This window comes from Myotis brandtii, unplaced genomic scaffold (genome assembly GCF_000412655.1).
Source record: "Myotis brandtii unplaced genomic scaffold, ASM41265v1 scaffold1338, whole genome shotgun sequence".
NCBI lineage: Eukaryota > Metazoa > Chordata > Mammalia > Chiroptera > Vespertilionidae > Myotis > Myotis brandtii.
The window spans coordinates 69,089-87,534 of NW_005354749.1; the positions used below are offsets into that span (position 1 = coordinate 69,089).

The window sequence follows — 18,446 nt, forward strand, 5'->3', positions numbered from 1 at the left end:
TGGAAGTGACTGTGTGGCTTCTAAGGCTAAGTTATAAAAGGCTATCTCTCTCAAGATTGTTGTGTTTGGAACCTAGACACCATGCTATGAGGAAGTCCAACCAAGCCTATGTGGAAAGACCATTTGGTGAAACCCATATGGAGAGGAACCGAAGCCTCAAGTCAATAACCAGTATCAACGAGTATCACTGGACATGTGAGAGAATAAGCCTTCAGGTGATTCCAGCCCCCAGCCTGAGTCTCCTAGTTGAGACATCCAGGAGCAGAATAGTTTGTGCCCTGTCTGAATTCCCAATCCACTGAATCTATAAGAAACAGAGAATCAGTATATAAATCCAGACTTTGCATCTCAAGGGCCAGGAACTCCAGTGCTCTGATGGCCCTCTCTTGGTTTCCATCATAGTTATATTGGCCTCAGCAGTGTGTGAATAAAATGACCCGAGGAGTTAGTCGTGTTTGGAAGAAGGCTGAGGTTGAGTTTTCAAGGATTTTGAGGCCATGCTTTGGTTGATGAGATGTTGCCTCTTGAAAAGAAAGTACTCATGGAAACATAAATTGGGGTAGTCAAGACTGCAGCAGCAGCAGCAGGGAATCAGGGTCACACAGAAAAGGAAGAAGAAAAGGATACACAAAAGTGGAATAAGAGAAGAGAGAAGGGAAAAGAGAATCAGACACTCACCTCAGAAGAGCCCATAAGTAATCTAATGAAGAGTTTAAAATTCTAACCACCAAAGGTTTAAATCCCCAAGAAGAATAAAACAACTCAAAAATAAGTTGTTTTTCTCAAGGACTCCCATGTACCCAAAACTTTCAGTCATATTATTATTAAATAATTAACTCAATTTAACTTTACAACTCTGTGAGATACCATTCTATCACATTTTTGTTTTAGTTTTTATTATAAAAGATAGTTTTATTGTGATTTTTTTAAAATTTAAAAATCTTAGAGTAAAAATTAAGGTTTCCCTTTTATTATCTTACCTAACTCAATTTTTCTCCCCATCTCAAAACTACCTAATATAACATTTCAAAAGTACCTACTGCTATACATCTTTGTAGAAGTACCACTGGTATGCTACATCTTTTAATAGCTTTTTCTTTCTCTATGTGTGTGTGTGTGTGTGTGTGTGTGTGTGTGTAAATATATGTAATATGTACAGATGTGTGTATAAATATATGTAACTAGAGGCCTGGTGCACGGATTCATGCATCAGTGGGGTCCCTTGGTGTAGACTGCGGGGATCAGGCTGAAACCGGCAGTCCAACACCACCTGCCACTCCTGCCTGCCTCTCCTGCTCATCCCAGCCCTGCTGTGCCTGCTCCCGCTGCTGGGTAGGCTCACTGCCTCTCCGCTGTGGTCTCCAGGCTGCAACGGCCAGCTGAGTGGCACTCCCACTATGGGAGCACACTGACCACCAGGGGGAAGCTCCTGCATTGAGCATCTGCCCCCTGGTGGTCAGTGAGCATCATAGCGACCAGTCAACTGGTCATTTGGTCGTTCGGTCAACCGGTTACTTAGGCTTTTATATCTGTATCTATATCTATATCTATATCTATATCTATATCTATCTATCTCTATATATACACATGCACACATATATATAGATAGATAGATATGTACAGCTGTGTGCAAATATATGTAATATATACAGATGTGTGTATAAATATGTGTAATATACACTGATGTGTGTATGTATACATACATATATAAAATATAAATAGTTGATAATTAAACAACATGGGTTTGAAGTGCATGGGTCCAGTCATATGTGGATTATTTTTCAATAAATATACAGTTGACTGTCCATATCCCTCATTATGTATCTGCAGATTCAACCAACCTTGGATCAAAAACAGTATATTCAATCTGTGATTGGGAACCTGTGGATGTGGAGGGCCAACTGTATGCATGGTTCTATACCATCCTATATAATAAAAGCATAATATGCAAATCGACCAAATGGCAGAACGACCAGTCACTATGATGCGACTGACCACCAGGGGGCAGATGCTCAACACTGGAGCTGCCCGCTGGTGGTCCCGCTGAGCCAGAAGTTGGGCTGGCAAGTGCAGCGGCAGTGGTGGGAGCCTCTCTTGCCTCCGCTGCAGGCAGGTGATAAGGAGTGAGGGGTCCTGGACTGCAAGAGCCCTGGACTGCGAGAGGGATGTCGGACTGCCAGCTTAGGCCCGATCCCAGGGGGATCAGGTCTAAGTCGGCTGATGGGCATCCCCTGAGGGGTCTTGGACTGCAAGAGGGCGCAGACTGGGCTGAGGGACCCCCACCCCATCCAGTGCACGAATCTCATCCACTAGGCCTCTAGTTGTATATAAGATACTTGAGCATCCTTAGATTTTTATATCCACAGGAATCCTGGAACCAATCCTCTGCAGTTACCAAGGGATGACAGTAGTTAAGTTTTGGGGGAGTCAAACCTTATATGCAGATTTTCAACTGTGTGGGGGCTCATCACCCCTAACCCCCATGTTGTTCAAGAGTCAGCTGTGTATATCCATTTAAATAACATAAATGTGATCATACTATTTTGTTTCACACATTTGCTTTTGCTTTTAATAATATATGTGGACAGGTCCATCATATCAGCACATACAATGCTATATTATTGCTTTCAATGGGGAGAAAAAAGGAGACATATGTATTACTCTTTGTAATACTTTAAGCAAAAAAAAAAAAGTTTTAAAGTTTTAGGTATTCTACAATATGGATACACCATGATTTATTTAGCTTTCCCTCCCTAATGGACCTAACTTTAGACTATTACACACAATAGTGCCACAGGTATCTTTATACTTTATCACTGGATATATGTGGGAATACTTCTGTGGTATTGATTCCTAAAAATATGATTTCTGGGTCAAGGTCATGTGAATTTTAATTTTACATTATCCTAATATTAAGCCAATAAGACATATTGAGAGAGGTTATAAAAATTTGTCCAAAGTCACACAAACAGAGAGTGGGAAAACCAAGATTCAAACCCAAATTAACTGGTTCCAAGTCCCCTGTGTTTTCCATGTGTCATGCTGTCTCAGGAGAGGCAGAGCTGAAGCACAATGCCCATTAGATGGAGCCCGATGTTTTCTTAACCCCCTGCCCATTCCTCAAGAAACAAGAAGGAAAAACAGCCTTCATCATTTTATACATGCCTTTTAAGCAAAGTGACTCACTTTATATTAGCCAGGGTACACTAAATGCTATAACAATTAACCTCCCCAAATCTCAGTGGAAAACACAATAATGGTTTATTTCTTATTTGTGCTACAGTTCAAAACAGGATGGAGTTGGAGAGGTGCTCTCCTTGCAGTCATTCAGAGGCCCAGCCCCTTCCACATGTGTGTTAGGTTCACTAGCAATCAGATGGGCATGGACCCCTCTCTTAAGCACCTTGGCCAGGAGGTGTCATATTACTTCTGCTTTTATTTCACTGGGAGAACTTAGTTGTATATGACAAAACTATAAGAAAAATTGGGTGTTAAAGTTTAGCTATGTGCCGAAGAGAGAAACAAAACATGGTTTATATGAACACATAGCATTGTCTCTGCAACAGTAAAGAATTCAAAAATATAAAATATAACAAACACTGTGATGATTATGCCAACTTGACTGTGCCATGGGGTGCCCAAACACATTGTTTCTGGGTGTGTCTGGGAAAGTGTTTCTGGATGAGATTAGCATTTAAATTAGTGAACTCAGTGAAATAGATTGCCCTCTCCATTGTGAGGGGGCATCACCCAATCCCTTGAGGGCCTGAATGGAATAAAAGGTGTAAGAAGAAGGGGTTTGCCCCCTTTTCCTTCCTGGTTGCTTGCTTGAGCTGGGACATCAGTCTTCTCTTGCCCTTGTGACTTCCCAGCCTCCAAAATCTCCTCATAATCTCTCTCTCTCTCTCTCTCTCTCTCTCTCAGTGGTATAGCAGGGATTCGCATTGGTCAGGTGCCACCCTCCCTGGAATTTCCTTAGGTGGTCTTTTAAATCTCAATTCAGATACTTTCATCTTGTGGGGGGTGGGTGGGGAGAACCAACAACAAACAGCACTCTTTGTATTACCAAAAACAATTTTAAATTCAACTTTTTTTCATATAAATGTATTTGAAAATTTCCCATGAACATTCTTTATTGCATCCTGGCCTTGACAGCAGACCTAATTAATTATCTCTTTGGATCCCCTATTATTCTTTGTGGCAGCTACAAATTCCTCCCTAGAAAGAAAACCTTAAAGTCTTGCCCTAAGAGGAAGGCGGGGGGAAAAAAAAAGGGGGGCAGGGGAAAGGAGGGGTCTTGTTCCTGTTTGAATCAACTGTTTACTTAACCCTATGGCTGAATTATAAACAGCGTGTTTTTTTAAAGGCTAAAGAGAGAATTAAATTGACTCAATATAATGACTTAGAAGGGAGAAGGCCAAAGTCTGACCAGGGCTCCAAATGTGCAGGGATGCATCCATCCTTTTTTCATGTTGGTGTTTTTCTTTCATACTGTGTTAAAAGTAGCAAGGAACAGGAAGAGGAGGGAGTGTGGTGGAGGAGAAGAAAGAGGGGAGAGTGGGTAAAATGAAGGCGGAGGAATAGAAGCAGGAGGCAGCTCCAGGCACATCGCCCAACTCCTTAGAGACACTAAAGATAAGATTCATGTGTGTGACCTGGCTGGTGAGCTCACTGGTTACAGCGTTGGCCCATGCACAGGAGGGTCATGGAGTCGATTCCCAGTCAAGGAGCTGTACGTGGGTTGCAGGTTTGATCCTGGCCCCAATCAGGGCATGCGCAGAGGCAACCAATCGATGGGTCTCTCTCACATCGATGTTTCTCTTTCCTCCTTCCCCCTTCCCTTCAATTCTCTCTAAAAATCAATGGGAAAAAGTATCCTCGGGTGAAAATTAACAAAACAAAACAAAAGACTCATCTTTGTTATGCTTGAGGATGAAGCAAGTCTGATACTCATCTTATGTTCTGAGCTAAGGCAGTACTAAAATAGCTATACACTGACAGCACTGAAAGATTTGCAAATTGGTTGGTAAATATCCTTTGCTGCCAGCCCCCCAAGTGCTCCACTGTCACACAAGGTGCTTGGTCCACCTCCAATGACCAAGACCTCCACACCACCCAGCAACCAAAGAGGTTTCTACTAATACTGAAAGGGTCTCCAGTGACTGCTCCATCACCAGGGTGATTTTACCTGATATTCCTGCCCTACAGGTTCTTAAATATATTGACTATTACCCCTGGGCAGAAATCCCTACTCTGTCGCCTAGGAATAAGGCTGCCATTATCCCAAGACTCCCTTGCTTTGTCCACCTCTGACTATGCCTGGCTGATCAGCCACCGTCTGAGAATACCAGCCCCCAGATCAGTTTGGATGTTACCAGTAAACTTGCCTGTGGCCACCCACTCCAGACAAACAAGCTAGAGGGATTGTATGTCATCTCTAAGCTTGGAATGGAAGGAATGGAGAGACTGGGAAAGTAGAGAACCAAACAGAGTCTGTAAAGTTCTCAGGGTGGGAAGAAAAACCAGAGGCCTTCTTGTTCACATAACAGAGATTCATAGGATGGCTACCTGTTTGGGGTGCTGTACAGTTTACATGATGTCACACAGTTTGTAAAACTCTTTCACATACATTACCTCACCTGATCCTCATGACAAATATTTTGGTAGGCAGAGCAGGGATGATGACTCCCATTTCACATACAAGGAAATGTAAGCTCAGAAAAGGATGTGACTTGCTAAGGTCCTCGAACTAAAGTTTGAACTTTGGCATGTAGATGCCAAGTCCATCTCATGGTGCCTTGTTAGTAACATGTGGAGATGGTCATAAGTCCCCTAGGAAAGTGATCAAGTTGGGTCTGACATCAGTCAAAATCTCTGGGTTTTTACAGCATGTTACTCATTTCAATTTTATTTTTTGCCCTCATTCTTTCCTGTGTTCTTCCTGTGAGGTCATCAGAGGACACACCAGTGCCTGCATTTTAAAATGAGGAAATGAGATCCCACTGACATTCAGTGATTGACAAGGTCATTCACACATTGGAGGACAGCAGAGCTAGTCTGGGGTGCCAATGTTCTGAATCCCTGCCCAATGCTTGTCATTGCCCTGTACCACCTACTGCTCACACATCTCATGCCCTTCCAAGGAAGGAAAGAGACAGTTTGGATAAAAAGATAATGAATAATCAGCTGCTCATTTACCATCATCATGAGGAGCATGGAAATGCAGATGATCTACAGCATGAAATAAGCCAAAATGAATTTATCATTGGTGAATATATTCTTACATAGGAAATCTACCTCTTCCATAATGTTTTGTTCTGCATCCAATAAGAAGTAAAAGAGGAGGCTGAGAAGAAATGAATATTTACTACTTGCACTACATTATCTCATTTTACCATCATAATAACTATTATGTAAGAGTACTATTAATCCACTTCATATAAATGAGGAAACGGTTCTGAGACATTATCTAATTTGCTCAATCTTATAGATAAGAAAATGCCCTCTCAAATGCTCATGAACTTGGTAAGGAAGTGCCCCTTTAACTTTGCCATTTGGAGGGAAGAGTACAAATCCTGACTCCATTCCTCAGAATCTGTGACCCAGAGCCAGTTATTATTTTGTTTCCTGACACTCAGTTTCCTCATTTCTAAAATGCAGATAATATACCCCCTCACAAGAAGGTTATGAGGATTAATCTCAATAGCTAACATTTTGAGTGCTTACTACATACTAGGAGCTGTTCTGCGCCCTTTCCTTCTATTAGCTCACTAATAACTCCGAACATCTCTATTGGCCTGGGTACTACTTTTTAGCCCCATTCCCCCAGGTGAGAGCTCTGAAGCCTGTAGCATTTAAGAGACACATCCAAGTTAGTAGCTGGAAGGGCCAATATTTAATGTTAAGGTGTCTCACTCCCTAGACCACACATATAATAGGAGCTCAATAAATAATGTCTGTTTTTATGGCTGGTAGCTAAAGTGAACCTCAGATGGACAATTCAGTGGGCTCAACCCACAAAACAGCTTAAATTGCCCACCTGAAGTACATAAATGAGAGAGAGAGACAATGAGTGCTCCTGGACACAGAGGTCATATAAGCAACAACAGGTATTAAAAGGAGAGAGGAGAGGAGAGGAGAGGAGAGGAGAGGAGAGAGAGGAGAGGAGAGGAGAGGCCACCCACTCCATCTCCTAGTCCAACAGGGTCTCACACCATCTATAGAAAGTTTGGGGCTCCCATACCATTAGTGTCTTCTCTGGGCTCAGATGGGGAAATGATCTCAAGGAAAACAGCCCAGATTCTAGAAGGATTCAGAACACTAAGCATCTGTTATTAAAGAACAAAGTATTTATAATAAATAAATTGAATGTTATATGGACACACCCAGTCTCTCTCACACACACACACGTACACGCACGCAGACAATTTTCACAATTTTTCTTCTCTCTTTCATGTGCTTTACAAACACTCTTTTCAGCAGCTGGCACACTGTTCCTCATCCTCCCACTCAGCTGAATGCCAGGTGTCAACCAGCCTCTCATAATGGTTTTAGCTTCCAAGAGACAGCTTGACTCAAAATGCCATCCAGTCTTATGCCAGCGGAGGACTAGGACTCATCCAGCAGGGAGGGACAGACAAGATGCCAGCCAGAAACATCATCCCAGAAAAACTCTAGGAACATGAATGTCCACAAAGCATTTCAGAGGTGGGCCTGCAACCTCTGAAAATAACCAGGGTGTCAGAGAGTATGTCATGAGGCAAGAGGGGGTCCTCAGTATTAGCTTCTGGCCAAAACCTACCTTAAATGTTAAATGTATGAGACAAATCATGCATTTCATGTTACTCGTCTGCATCTTGTTTTTCCTCACTAAATGGTGCATCATAAGTACCTCATTTTGTCCTAAATCCTACTCATATTTTAGCAAGAAACACCAGAGACCAAAGAGGGATGGAGTCTGAAAATCTAAGAGTTTGCTGACTTTTCTTTTCAGGCTCCTGCTGCCTATCAGATTTGCCTTTAATGTACTCATGCTAATTATCTGTGGAAATGTCTCTGCTGTGACTCCATCTGGGAACGGGTCTGGACCAACCACGGCCATGGAGGTGGATGGGTGTCCAGGTTGGGCCAATCATAGCTCCTCCTCACCTGGGCACAGAGGCTAGTCCAAGGGATGAGAACATGACCCAAGCCAAATAATCAGAACGCTTTCCCTGGGTTTTCCACATCAGAGCTGGGACTGAGAAGTGCTCCTTCTTATTTGGTTTGAGGACATGAGCTGAGCACTGCCTCAGCCATAGTTCCAGTCCACTGAAGAGAGGTACTCAGGGAAAATGGAAAGATATTTAAGCTGAGAGGCCAGCTTCTGTGGTATTTCCAGGTTCTCCACTTCCTGGCTTTGTGAGCTAATAAAGCTTTCTACTTCTTTATACTATTTTTCTTCTTCTAATTCTTTTATTATTTCATATAAGCCACACCATTTAATTGATTTCAGTCTTTTGACCAAAATAATGGTCAGAGTTTGAAATGTGGTGGGGGAAGGAGCTGACAAATCATCTAGCTTCCCAAATCTTGCAATAATATAGGAGCCAAAGATGAACAGACTTTAAGAATTTATATCTCAGTTAGAACAATGTGTTACTAAGTTACCCCCAAAAAAATTCAATTCAAAATGGCTAAAAATAAAATAAAGGGAATTTATGGACCCGTGCAGCTAAAAAGTTGAGACGTGGCTCTCACATATAGACAGCAAAGCTTGATCTAAGAACTCAAATACTGTCCCCAATAAACAACTCAGACCATCTGCATCTCTCCTTTCTATGGCATCAGCTTCAACCTTGGGCTCCATTCAGACAACAGAGAAAATCCTTGTAAAGCAGGTTGACTCCCACTGCAATTGTGTAACCTGCAGCCATATTTAGTTTTAAAAACAATCTAAAAAGTTCAAATATGATGCAAATGGAATTGTGCTTTCATTTTTTAAAAAATGTTTTTATTGACCTTTTTAGAAAGAGAGGAAGGGAGAAGGAGAGAGAGAGATAGAAACATAGTTGAGAAGCATCAATCAGCTGCCTCCTGCACACCACTTACTGGTTATCAAGCCGACAACCCAGGCATGTGCCCTAATCAGGAATAGAACCGGGGGCCTTTTGGTGTATAGACGCCATTCAACCCGCTGAACAATACTGGCTGGGTTGTGCTTTCATTTTTATAAAATAACTAGTGCTCTGGTGCACGGATTCATGAACATTGAAAGGAAAGTAATTAGAAGGTGGCTGACAGGGCTGGAGTGGGCGAGATAGGCCAGACATGCCCTGGAGCCAACCTCCCATAGTCCCTCCCTGGTCGGCCGCACCTGGGGTGGCACTGTGGCTCGAAGGGCATCTGCAGAGTAAGTGGGGTCTCTCTGGCATGTGGGGTCCCTGGGCCTGGCCTGCAGGGATCTGGCTGAAACTGGCTCTCTGACATCCCCCAAGGGGTCCTGGATTGCGAGAGGGTGATTCTTGGGTGACGCTCCCTGGAATCGGGCTCCCTCCTCTCCGGTTCTGGGGAGCATCACCCGAGAACCTCCACTGCCAAGTCACCGCAGCTCGGCAGCTCCTGCATTGAGCATCTGCCCCCTGGTGGTCAGTGCATGTCATACCTCCTGGCCAGTCGGCCAGTCGGGCGTTGCTTAGCCTTTTATATATATAGATGTCAAAATCATCTACGTGCGGGTGTGTTTGCATGTGTGTATATGATTGTATAAGCATGAAAACTATTTATGTGGGGCAATAATTAGAGATAAGGAAAGGATGGTAAAAGACTTAGAGGGGAAAGTGTTCTTCATAATAACAATATTACAGCATGTATTAGTTGCATATGCTTTTCCCACTTCTAAAGGCCATCCTTAGTTGGTAACGTCTTTCTCTATCTTCAAAGCCAGCAATGACCACTTGAGTCTTTCTCACCTCACATCACTTTGATACTGATTCTTCTGCCCCCAACTTCCACATTGAGGAATCCCCATGACTACATTGGACTCACCTAAATAATCCATGATAATCTCCCTATTTTCAAGTCAGCTGATTAGCAACCTTAATTCCATCTGCTACCTTAATTTCTCTTTGCCATGTAATGTAACATATTCACAGGTTCTGGTGATTAGGACATGGATATTCTTGAGGACTCTGACTACCACAAATTATAATCCCATTTATAAAAATGTGATGCATCCTATATAATAAAAGGCTAATATGCAAATTGACTGAATGGCAGAACGACCAGTCGCTATGATGCGTACTGACCACCAGGGGGCAGATGCTCAATTCAGGAGCTGCCCCCTGGTGGTCAGTGCACTCCCACAGGGGGAGAGCCGCTCAGCCAGAAGTTGGGCTCACGGAGGGCTCCCGGACTGCGAGAGGAAACTCCGGCCCCCCGAGTGCATGAATTTTGTGCACTGGGCCTCTAGGATATACATAAAATGACAAATAAAAGAGAGTCATCAAAATGATAGTCATTATCACAGACAGTAAAATTCAATTCTCTTTTTTCCTCAAATTTTTATATAGTGTCTTATATTTTTGAGTATTTGCAAATCTATGTGCAGAAAAAAAACAACAAAGCTACTTTTGTTGGTAAAAATGATCAATTTTAGTAGGATGTGTGACCTGAACTCCCTAGAATATCAGAAGTTCTGGGCCTTGGACAGGTAGGTTGGTCTCCAAGGAACTTAGTACCTACTGAACCCCAATCCCTACCAAATCTTCTTCTGCACACAATGTGAGACACTGAGCCAAGGCAATAGAAAGACTCCCATCTGCTCATAAGGCAATTAGAGAGATTCAAAGCCAAGTAGAATATACGGGCTGATGGATGTGCAGAAACCTACTTTGCAATGGCTTGCATAGAGGTAGAGAGGGCAGGAAGGGGATGAGAGCAACTCTGAAGGTCTTAGAATATACATTCCAAAGAAAGACACTTGCCCCTCCTTTCCCCACAGTCCAGTCCAGAATGTCTACTAATCTTCATCACCACCCATCTGTCCCTTTTCATATTCTTGGTCACTCTCAGACACATCCATTTTAACTTCTCCATTTCCTGGTCCCTCCAAGAGCATGCTATCCCAACTGATTCTTGCTCTGTGGAAGACAATCTATGACAGAATTACTTGAATCATCAGATATTTATTAGGTGTTCAGTGAAATATATGATTCTGTGGTCAAAACTTGGGAAAACAAAGCAAAAACAAAATTAAATTCATGTTTTTCTCGGTAGAATACCCTAGAGCTCTAAACATGCTAATGTGCACTGCAAGGCACTGCAATACTCCAGATAAAAGGTAGCTATAATAAGCAGTAAATCTGCCTACATGTGGAATCATATTATTAAAGGATAACTACTGAAATTAGTCCTCTACATGTTGGAATCTGTGATAAAAACCTCTGTATGATAGTAGGGCATGTTAAAAACCTAATCTTGGAGCTTAAAAGAGCCTTAGAGACCATCTCGTGCAACTTTATTTTAAAGCTGGATAAAGGAACAGAGAAAGCAAATGACTTGCCTGGAGTCACACAGCTAGTTAATGGCAAAGATGAGAATCTCTTTTGGGCAACCTCCCTGCTTGCTCAGTATTTTATACCTACCTGTAAACTCTACCACACACAGAAAGGGGGTGCAGCCCATATGACAGATCTGTGGGAGATCACCAATTATCCTGGGACATTTTAAGCCTTACTTAAATGTTGTTACCTCTTGAAGGTATTTCAGACATCATGGTAAAAATGACTTGTTTTTGGTTGTTTGCGTTTTGTTTTTGGGTTTGTCATGGAAGTGAGACAGTGGGGCATGTACAATTGTAATTCTGCTTAAAGGTTTCTTCATTCAACATCCCATCTTGAACATAAATGTCATTATGGCAATACAGAAAAATGATTATAGAATTCTTAAAAACTCCTGTAATTGGTGTATCTGAAACTACACATAATTAAGAAACTATACATTTATAATTTGATAAGTTTTGATTTAAGAGTTTCACTGATGAAACTGTCACCACAATCAAAGAGTAAGTACATCTATCCTCCCAAATATTTCTACATGCCTCACTGCAATCCTGCTAGTCCACCCTCCTGAAACCCCCACCCCCAACAACCACTGATCTGTTTTCTATCACTATAGATTAGCTGCATTTTCAGGAGTTTTATATAAATGGAAACTTACAAGCTACATTGTTTCTGTTTTGGGTTCTTTTAGCATAAGTATTCTGAAATCTATCTATTTTTTAATGAGCTTTATTAGATTATATCTTTCAAAAATTTGTCCGATTTCTCTAAGTTGTTCACTTTATAGGCATAACATTGTTTATAATATCCCCCTTATTATCCTATATAATAAAGAGGTAATATGCAAATTAACCCTCATGCTCTCACAAGATGGCTGCCTAGGAGGCAGAGAGAGCTTTTGACGCTGACTGGCATAGAAACTGACCAATTAGAACCAAATCTGGGTGAACTGCGAGGAGCCAATGGCTCCCTAGGAGGCAGAGCTTTTGACACTGACTGGCATAGAAACCGACCAATCAGAACCAAATCTGAGTGAACTGCAAGGAGCCAATGGCTGCCTAGGAGGCAGAGCTTTTGATGCTGACTGGCATAGAAACCGACCAATCAGAACCAAATCTGAGTGAACTGCAAGGAGCCAATGGCTGCCTAGGAGGCAGAGCTTTTGATGCTGACTGGCATAGAAACCGACCAATCAGAACCAAATCTGAGTGAACTGCAAGGAGCCAATGGCTGCCTAGGAGGCAGAGCTTTTGATGCTGACTGGCATAGAAACCGACCAATCAGAACCAAATCTGAGTGAACTGCAAGGAGCCAATGGCTGCCTAGGAGGCAGAGCTTTTGATGCTGACTGGCATAGAAACCGACCAATCAGAACCAAATCTGAGTGAACTGCAAGGAGCCAATGGCTGCCTAGGAGGCAGAGCTTTTGATGCTGACTGGCATAGAAACCGACCAATCAGAACCAAATCTGAGTGAACTGCAAGGAGCCAATGGCTGCCTAGGAGGCAGAGCTTTTGATGCTGACTGGCATAGAAACCGACCAATCAGAACCAAATCTGAGTGAACTGCAAGGAGCCAATGGCTGCCTAGGAGGCAGAGCTTTTGATGCTGACTGGCATAGAAACCGACCAATCAGAACCTAATCTGGGTGAACTGCGAAGGCAGAACCTAAGGTGGAGGCTGAGGAGGGGTTTTAAGGGCAACAGCTATTTGGTGTAAGGTGTAAGAAAGCAGTTCAATTTTTTAATGACTGGTTTGGCAGTATAGTGCATATGGCTGGCTATCAGTCCAGATATAGGGATTATGAATTTTTGTCTGCCAAGAGCATCTCCTCCTGCTGAAAAAGACTTTTCCCCCTCCCCATTTAAGCAATCCTATCCTATATAATCTATCTATACTAATAAAAGGGTAATATTCTAATTAGGCCAGGTCGACCAGCCATCTTTCAGATGTCCGACTTCCTTCCAGACAAAGCCATGATGGTGGGGGCCGAGGCAGAGGCAGTTAGGGGCAATCAAGCCGGCAGGAGAGGGTAGTTAGGGGCAATCAGGAAGGCAGGCAGAGGCAGTTAGGTGTGATCAGGCAGGCAGGCAGAGGCAGTTAGGGATGATAAGGCAGGCAGGCAGAGGCAGTTAGGGGCGATCAGGCAGGCAGGCAGGCAGGTGAGTGGTTAGGAGCCAGCAGTCCCAGATTGCAAGAGGGATGCCTGATTGGAGAGGGTGCAGGCTGGGCTGAGGGAACCCCCCTCCCCCCGTGCACAAATTTCATGCACTGAGCCACTAGTCTATACATATAAAAGCCTAAGCAACCGTTCAACCATTCAACCAGTAGCTATAATGAACACTGACCACCAGAGGGCAGATGCTCAATGCACAGGCATGGAAACATGGAACAGACTAATGAATCTCAGAGGGAAGCAGGGAGGGTGGTGGGCGGGAAGAGATTAACCTAAGATCTTACATGCATACTAGAGGCATGCACGGTGGGGTCCCTCGGCCTAGGCCTGTGGAGACTGGGTTGAAACCGGCATTCTGACATCCCCCAAGGGGTCCTGGATTGCAAAAGGGTGCAGGCCAGGCTGAGGACCCCACCGGTGCACGAATCCATGCACCAGGCCTCTAGTTATTTTAATTACTATAGCATCTGTAGTGATGTTACTGATATTGATAATAAGTGTTTTCTCTCTTTTTCCTCAACAGTTTTGGGTACACTTAATCAATTTTAATGATCTCAAAGAACCAGCTTTTATTTCATTTATTTTTCTCTATTGATTTTTGTTTTATAATTCATTGATTTCTGATTTAATCATTATTATTTCCTCTCTATGCTTAGTTTGGTTTTAATCATTCTTTTTCAAGTTTCTTATGGAAAAAAAGCTAAATGTATTGATTGAGACCTTTTTTATTTTTTAATAGTCATTTTTGCTATAATTTTTCTCCTAAATACTCGTTTAGTAGCATCCCACAAATGCTGATATGCTGTGTTTTTATTCCTTTTGAAAATGTACCCCCCTCCTCCTTTAAGGACTTAAAGTACATGTCTATTAGGCTGCTTATATTTTTCCTAAAGCTCACTGATTTTTTAAAAATTCTTATTTGGTGTGTTTCATTTTGGATCATTTCTATTACTATATATTCAAGTTCACCAGTATTTTCTTCTGCAATCTCTATATTAATCTCATCCAGTGTGTTTTCATTGCAGAAACAGCAGTTTTCATCTCAAAAAGTTTGAGTCAGTTCTTTTTATATCTGTGGTGACTAATTAATATGGTCAATTTTCCCTCTAGATTTATAAATACATGGGATACAGTTATAACAATGATTTCATATCTTGGTCTACTATTGTTATCATCTGTTTTACTTCAGAAGCAGTTTGAATTGATTATCTGGATTTTTAGTTGAATTGTTAATTTTACGTTGTTGGATATTTTGATATTCCTATAACTATTCTTGAGCTTTGTTCCATGACACTGTTAAATTACTTGAAGAGAGATTGATCTTTCTGGTCTTGGTTTTGTTAGGTGAATTTATTCTAGGACTAGCTGTACCATGCTACTAAAGTAAAACCCTTTTGAGTACTGATAAACCCTGATATCCAATTAAGATATTGAGATTTTCCCAGTCTAGCTGGTAAAAACAAGCATTAATCCTGGACCTCTCTATATGAGTCCTAGGGAGTTTTTCTTTATTACAGCAGGCCCTTGAGTAAAGTCATTTTGTTTAATGTCATTTCATTATGTTGATGAGATGACTAGGAACTTAAATCTTGTTTATATAAATTATCCTATAGTAAAACTGGTTTTGTCATACTTCATTTCATTCAAGGCTGCAGAATCTATCAGCAACATAAAGTGAGGACTTACTGTATTTCAGATGAGTCTTACCTACGTTTTGGGTAGTTTCCTCACATGTATGCACTAATCAGTACTGATCTGAATATTTGAGAGACACTATCTTCAGATCTCTGAAGTTCTCTTTCTGTGAAGTTCTCTCCCTCCAGTATTCTGTCCTGTGAACCTTAGCTGCCTTGATCTCCCCAGATTCTCTACTCCATCTCTTCAAGTTCCAGAAATCACCAGGCACTGCTAGGGTTTCCTCTGTGCTGCAGCCTAGAAACTCTCTCAAGACAGAAAGCTGGGGGAATTTTAGGGCTTACCTCATGTTTTCATATCTCACATGGATCACTGTCCTTTGTTAGCCTGATGTCAAGCATTTTGAAAACTGTTGTTTTATAATGTTCTGTTTCGTTGCTGGTTTTCTTTTTTTCAGGTGGGAGGCTAATTCCAGTCACTTTTACTCTGCATTAAGGGAACAAGGAAGTCCCCCATTATATATTATTTTATATATATTTTATTGATTTTTAACAGAGAGGAAGGGAAAAGGACAGAGAGTCAGAAACATCAATGAGAGAGAAACATCGATCAGCCGCCTCTTGCGCATCCCCCACTGGGGATGTGCCTGCAACCAAGGCACATGCCCTTGACCGGAATCAAACCTGGGAACCTTGAGTCCGCAGGCTGAAGCTCTATCCACTGAGCCAAACCGGTTAGGGCCCCCATTATATTTTGACAAGGCTTTGCTTCCTCAGTTTTTTACAGAAGCTTTACTTCTGTTCACTCTTTAAAACTTCATATTTTTCTTTTTAATTTTATTTTTCAATTACAGTTTACATTCAATATTATTTTGTATTGTTTCAGTGATTCAGTATAGCATAGTGATTAGAAAATCATATACTTTTCTTTATTTATTTCTTCATTTATTTTCATAGAATTTATTGGGGTGGCATTGATTAATAAAATTACATGTTTCAGGGGTACAAGACTCATTTAAATTTCCCTGTAGCATTCATCACACTATTTATAGCAAGTTGTTTATGTTCCTGTCTCCTTAAATTGTTAGCAGAGATTATGTCTTTGTCATTGCTGTTTTTCTAACAACCAGCATAACTCATGACACTAAAGAGCTTCTCCATACATATGTTGAGTTAAATTGAATCCCACATATAAAAGGACCTGTCAGAGGTGGGAGAGATATAGAATCGAAACTAAAAGCTATCACAATGAACAGGATCTGGTCCTTCTCTCTGAAAGGATGGATTGGGAAGCAGAGCCAGTCTGGGGCACTGACTGATTTTCCATCTTTGGCCAATTTGAAAGAGATACCTGGGGATAAGCAAGGATGGAAAAATTAAGTGGAAAGAATGGAAGGGAGCCAAATTTCTGAGCTCCTAAATGTTAAACCTTGCCTCTTAGAACTGTATCCAAATTAACCACTCCTATTGTTCCCTTCTGTGCTGATGTGCTTACATCAAATTTATAATGCATTGCTTTTTGAAATGTTCTTGAGTCATGTGGAGATATTTCATCTCATCAATAATATTATAAACTCCAACTAGACATAACAAAACCCATTTTCTTAGTAGTTTTGGGTAACTTTAAGAGTGAGGACCATGTCTCTTTATCAGATTAGGAACATCCCATCAGTAGGGATCATGACTCTGCTTTTTTTCTTTATTCCAAGGGAAAGGTAATGTACAAAAATATTAACTATCTACACAAGGAGTGGAGATACAGGGCTAGCTTGGGGGATAGAGCCCACATCTGGTCATAGCCTCATTTTCACCACACTTTCCCTATCCATACTACAACCATCTTCCAATCATACTGAGAAGCTGGGCTGTTTCACATTGGCAAGGCAACTTCAGCCTTGCTTAAAGTTTGTTTGCCAAAAAATCTTGGCCCAGCTTCTCTGGACGCAGACTCCCTGGCAGAGCATGTTGGTCTGTCTTTGGGGAAAGTTCTCCGCATGCTCTGCCTCTGTTCAAACTGGCAGGGTAGAGATAGAGGCAACAGGAAATTTGGAGAACAGGCTAAGCAGGTGTGAAGGCTTCTTCCAGCAACTCAAATATTAGAAAGCCTTTTCAATCTTCTTGTCTCATGCCCAGGTCTGGTTCCTCTCAGAGAAGGGGGCTGGGATGGCTCAGCCCTCTAAATTCCGAGACTCAATGTAATAGAGAGTGTGAAGTAATCAGACCTGCCTTAAAGACTATTGTTATAAAGAATGGCCCAACTCCTCAGCAACCTCACTGAACTCACATCCTGTTCTAATAAAGTTTAATAAAAATTTCCAAACTGGAGATGCAAAGCCAAAAAGGCTTAAAATAAAGATTAAACATAATGTTTAATAACTTAAAAAAAACCCACGGGGTATCACTATTTTCCCAAGTTGACAATTTTTAAAACTGATAATAGACAGCATTGGCAAAAGGTGAGAAGAAATAGTAATTCTCATACACTTTTGGTGTGACATATAAATTGGGACACCATTTTAAAAGGGCATTTTAGAAGTATATATCAAAATTTATTGTGACCATGCCTTTCAACTCAACAGTTCTAGTCCTAGCTGTCTTTGAGAATTATATTAATACTAGAGGCCCGGTGCACAAAAATTTGTGCACTCGGGGGGCAGGGGGAGGGGGGTCCCCCAGCCCGGCCTGTGCCCTCTCGCAGTCTGGGACCCCTCGGGAGATAACGACCTGCTGGCTTAGGCCTGCTCCCGGGTGGCAGAGGGCAGGCCCAATCCCTAAGTGCAGCCCCTGGTCAGGCTCAGAGCAGGGCCGATTGGGGAGTTGGGGCGCCGCCCCGTCATGCACAGAGCAGGGCGGATCGGGAGGTTGCAATGCCACCCTCAGTCACGCTCAGGGTAGGGCCGATTGGGGGGTTGGGGCACCGCCCCCTGTCACACACAGAGCAGGGCAGATCAGGGGGTTGGGGCGCTGCACCCTGTCACACACAGAGCCGCAGGGCGATCAGGGGGTTTGGGCGCTGCCCCCTGTCACACACAGAGCCGCAGGGCGATCAGGGGATTGGGGAGCTCCCCCCTATCAGGCACAGAGCAGGGCCCGTGG

The 18,446-nt window shown here is 42.3% G+C and overlaps 1 long non-coding RNA gene across 1 annotated transcript in view; it reads right to left on the reverse strand.

Annotated features, from left to right (window-relative positions):
- Window positions 1-15,775: 15,775 nt before the first annotated feature.
- The window catches only part of LOC106725071, a 24,237-nt gene continuing 21,566 nt past the window's right edge, over window positions 15,776-18,446 (reverse strand). Inside the window, exon 4 of the long non-coding RNA XR_001360940.1 lies at window positions 15,776-15,837. This is a non-coding gene — a long non-coding RNA (uncharacterized LOC106725071). The remainder of the gene's footprint in view (window positions 15,838-18,446) is intronic.